Source organism: Vigna unguiculata, chromosome 1 (assembly GCF_004118075.2).
Source record: "Vigna unguiculata cultivar IT97K-499-35 chromosome 1, ASM411807v1, whole genome shotgun sequence".
NCBI classification, from domain to species: Eukaryota; Viridiplantae; Streptophyta; class Magnoliopsida; order Fabales; family Fabaceae; genus Vigna; species Vigna unguiculata.
Genome location: NC_040279.1, coordinates 9,079,844 through 9,084,793, shown reverse-complemented (window position 1 = coordinate 9,084,793; position 4,950 = coordinate 9,079,844). Strand labels below are relative to the sequence as shown.

Genomic DNA, 4,950 nt, shown 5'->3' with positions numbered 1-4,950 from the left:
GAGATACAAAAATATGTTAAAAATAGTTTTTTAGTTGCATAAACGTTTTTTGGATATTTTGAGGTGTGTTCGTTCAGCTACAACTAAATTAAGCTCATGGAGGTGTGGAAATAAATTGATTAAAGTTGCATGACACATTAAATATAAATTCAAAAATAAAAAAATCACTAGCTTTTCCAAGCCAAACAGTTAAACAGTTAAACAGTTTTATGTGCCATGACCATGACCATATGCCCTGTGAAAAAGTCACTAGCTTTTCCATTAGGTCCCATTTGAGCTTTCGTACTATCTAGGTCAACATTTCGCCACATATACATTTTTCATCAATTTCCTACGAGACATATTCAACCCCTCTACCTCCCTTTCTCTTCCCTTTTTTCAATACTCCTATGTTGCATTGGCTTCCGATCACTCCTAATCAACCATGTGGCCTCTATCCCAATTTATGTGACTACCATTTCTACATTCACCTTCTTTCTCTCATTCTCACCTTCGCATGTATTTCAGTCTCCTTTCTATCAAAGATTCTCAAAAAATTCCCTACGCTTAACTCCATGATGAAGGCATCAATAAACATGCCTTCACTTAGATAGGTAATCTGGACAAAAAAAATCACAAAATTGCCTCATAAGCACTTTGCCTTCCTTGGTTTTCACCATCATTTTTTATACCTCCTAGATTTTTAACCCTTCAGGGCATTAAAGACACCCTTCTTAATCTTTACCTCTTGTGCTATACCTAGGCGGTGAGGATCAATATGGCTAACTACCCATTCTGAACCGCCTATGACTAGTCCTATCATAAAAAGAATAGACGGTTAGTTAACTAAACAAGATAACAACACACATAACGACTAAGGCCACCTACTCCAAAGAATAACGCATAAGTAAAAGCCGCCAACCCCAAACTCAGGAAATTACAGCGGGGCTTCTAGCGTTAGATCACAAACATGGAACTTGAGCCTGACCCAGACCCAGTCCAAGCCTGAACATTGGCCCAACGCAATAAAGAGGGGCCCTACCCATAAAGGAGGTAAAACATAGTTAATATCTATATAAGTACATGTGGACCCCAACAAATTAGAGGTATACTTTCATTAATTGACTAATATGTGATTTGACCTTTGAGAGCCTTTGCTGACTTGATCGTCGGAGTCCTTTTCGCAGGTAACCCCCTAAGGGTCCAATCTGCCGATATTAGAAGAAGACGCATCTAAACCGAGGAGTAACCAGTCTGAGAAGTCACTGATTGGGGTGAGATATGATTTATGTTCCCTGACATTCTGTTATTGTTTCTGCAGGAACAATTGGCGCCCACCGTGGGGCACGAGTTAGTATCTTACCACAGCAATTCGAGAACTTGCAAGCACTAACACAAAAAAGCCCTATAACGTCACCCATATAACGTCTGTCTAGAAAAAGTTCCACGTTAAAAATGACCGGTGGCATTTTTGTAAATTATTTAACTTTTTTAACGTATGCCCATTCCAACATAGACGTAATTTAACGTCTAACCCACAGTACCCCGACGTTATGTAAAAATTAACGTCTGAGCTCTCTGCCCCCGACTTAATTTAACGTCTAACCCACTCTGCCCCGACTTAATTTAACGTCTGACCCCCTCTGCACCGACGTTAAGTAACGTTTGACCACGCAGCCCCGACGTCAATTTTTGGGTTTTCTCTACGCGAAACGCATAAACCCTAATTGTTTCGTCGCGCCACCAATTTTTCGCGAAGCTTCTTCGTCGGCAACCACCATTCCGAGCTCCTCCAGGTAATTTTTGAACGTTTTTCACCACCAAACTTGTTGGGATTTGATTATGGATTGATTTTAGGCGTTTTGAACCGAATATTTTCCATTTTCATCCTCATTTGCAGTGTTTCGCGATCCTTCCCGTCGGTGACCATTATTCTGACCTCCTCTAGGTGAGTTTCGAACATTTTTCACCACCAAACTAGTTGGTATTTGATTGTGGATTGATTTTAGGCGTTTTCAACCGAATATTATACGTTTTTATCCCCATTTGCATCGTTTTGAGATTATTTTGCTTGTTATCTCTTTTTCATTGTATGTATGTAATTGTTTGTATTTTTTTTATTTGCAATTATAATTTTTATCTTAGACTATTTTTTTTAGTTCTTTTGGCCTATTTCTTTTTTTAATTGAATTTTTATAATAATATTTGTAAAATTAAGAAATAAAATTATATTTATTGTTATTTGTAAAATTGGACTAATTGTATTTGATTTTTTAATATTATTGTTGCATTAATTTTTATTTTATGTATGTAGATTTATTATAGATTCATTGTGGACCAAGGTCGATCTGCCGTATATGGATTCATTAAACCTCAAACCATTCAACCTTCGGGAAACTCACATGACCACATCAAACTTTATTTGCAAACATGGATGGTTGAGTCAAATAGAGAGATCTACTTTGCGCCATACATTGATGCGTATGTTTTTTTTCTAGTAATATTTTATGAAGTATTATTAATTATTTCTGCTAAGTACTTGTGATTGACGGTAGGTATCATTGGCAACTATATGCCATCATTCCAAGACAATGCACGGTTGTATGGTTTTATTTATGCAATAGGAAGATTCCATCTGCTTTGAAAAACATGTTACAAGAGTAAGTATTAATTTTTTTCAATAACCTATGTATCTACTTAGTTATAAAAACAAACATATGTTTTATGTTTCCAAAATTTCATTAGAATTGTGAGTAAGCCTAGAGGCCAACAACTTAAACTATTATATTCAAAGGTTAGAACTCATTTAGTTTAAAGTTATTAAGTTTTGTATGTCAACTTATGACTTTGATATGTGTTTATTTTATTTGTAATGTTTAGTGTAACAAGCAAGTAGATTAATGGGAATTGTGTATATTAGTTTAGAATATATGTTGAAACTTAAGTATTATTAGATATAACTGTAACTCCATAATTGTGCTGAAATTATTATGAAACTGTTCTGGAAATTTGTTGATTTTTAGGTGTGGGAATGTTGTAAAAACAACCAAATTAAAAAAAAAAAAAAACAGAGTAGATTGACGTCTGGTGGTGCTCTGACAGACGTTATTTAACGTCTGAGCTTACTGTGGCCGACGTTATTTAACGTCTGTCAGAGCCCAACAGAAGTCAAATTGCTCTGCTTTTTGGTTCCATTTAGCGCGAAAATTGACGTCTGTTGCTTTTGGCCCCGACGTTGGATAACGTCGAACCCCTATTGCCCCGACGTTAAGTGACGTCTGTTTTGTTTTCCGACGTTATTTTAACGTCACCCAGTACGACGTCGGTGTTTGGGCAGACATCAAAGGTCAAAAATATCGGACGTTAAAAGACTTTTTTGTGTTAGTGAAGGATTGTTTCCACATGTAGTAGAGTTGGAATCTCGAAGGAACTTGAGGCAAGGCCGAGCATGCTTGCAAGCAACAACTTGAATTTGGTCGCTATTCTGGAAGGGCAGGCCAAGATGCAACAAGAGCTCGCTGACCTTAAGAAGCATAGTGCTGACGAGATAGAAGCACTAAGACAGGAGAACTCCAGGCTAAGAAGGAATATAGAAGTTGATCCCATCCAGAAGAACAAAAATGCTAAAATCCCTACTCCTAAACCTACTGAGGAAGAAAGTGAGTACATCCCTACTCCTCGCACTACCACTACCCACCACTTAACATCCATTCCTACCCACCACACAACCACCATTCTCGCACACCACAACCACACCCTTCCCACCCACAACACCACCAACCCCCCAACCACCCACATCCTACCTCACCACTTCACCTCTACCTTCCCAACCATCAGCCGCCACCCCATACCACCCCATGCACACATGCGTCGTCACCCTTTTTGTCAACGGCATAACTGAAACCCTTCTCCTCAACCAGTGGAAAGCCTTCACATAAGAACGTTATGCCAGGGACACTGACCCCAACGAGCATGCCAAAATCTATGTCACTCACGCTGGCCTGTACACAAGTGAAGATGTCGTTTTGTGCAAGGCCTTTCCCTGGAATGGTTCATATCCTTGCCTCCATACTCCATTGACTGTTTGGACACCCTATCCCACCTATTCATCACCCAGTTTGCCGTAAGTCGCCCCCATTAGGTCACCCCGTTGTCCTTCCTAAGCGTTCGACAAGAAGATGACAAAACGCTTTGCGCCTTCATTGACCGATTCAAAAAAGCTGCTCTCCGAATGAAAAACCTCACGTAGGAAATGATCCTCCAGTGCATGGCACTCGCTCTAAAGCTAGGACCATTCGCAGACAACGTCTGCCTTCGACCACCAACTACCATGCACGAGCTCAAGTTACGCGTCGTCGACTACATCCGCATGGGGGAAATGAAAACTCTACGCACCCGATTCTGTGTTCAGTACCAACCTACAGACTCTAAACATGCGAGACCAGCCATTAAATCCGATTATAAGCCCCATGACCCCAAACCACCCAACCGACCACAATACAGCCCTACTGGCACCCACCAACAACATGATGACCACACAAAAAACACCTAAGCCCATACCGACATCACCTCCGCAGACCCTCCCCGCTTACACGATACTATCAACACCATATCTGGCAAATTCGCTGGTGGGGGCTCCACTACCTCTGCCGGGAAGAAACACCTCTGAAGGGTACAATCAGTCAACTCTGTCAGTCGCTCTCATAGAGGCCGACGAGTGTCGCCAATTACCTTCACTGACGTTGACTTCCAAGGCATGGATCACAAACAGGATGATCCCATGGTCATCACCTTGGAGATTGAAATGTTTGTGGTTAAAAAGGTGTTGATCGACCAAGGCCTCTTAGTTGACATTTTGTACTAGGCAACTTATTAAAAGTTGCAGTTACCCTCAAAGGCTATGATCCCATATGATGAGCCCATTTACGAATTCTCTGGCAAAAGAGTATGCACACGCGGGTACATCGACCT

At 40.4% G+C, this 4,950-nt stretch overlaps 1 long non-coding RNA gene across 1 annotated transcript; it reads left to right on the top strand.

Annotated features, from left to right (window-relative positions):
• Positions 1-1,661: 1,661 nt before the first annotated feature.
• LOC114175465 lies at positions 1,662-2,440 on the top strand. Its single transcript, XR_003602861.1, has 3 exons — positions 1,662-1,775; positions 1,880-1,927; positions 2,294-2,440. It is a non-coding gene; the product is annotated as an uncharacterized LOC114175465 (long non-coding RNA).
• The last annotated feature ends 2,510 nt before the right edge of the window (positions 2,441-4,950 follow it).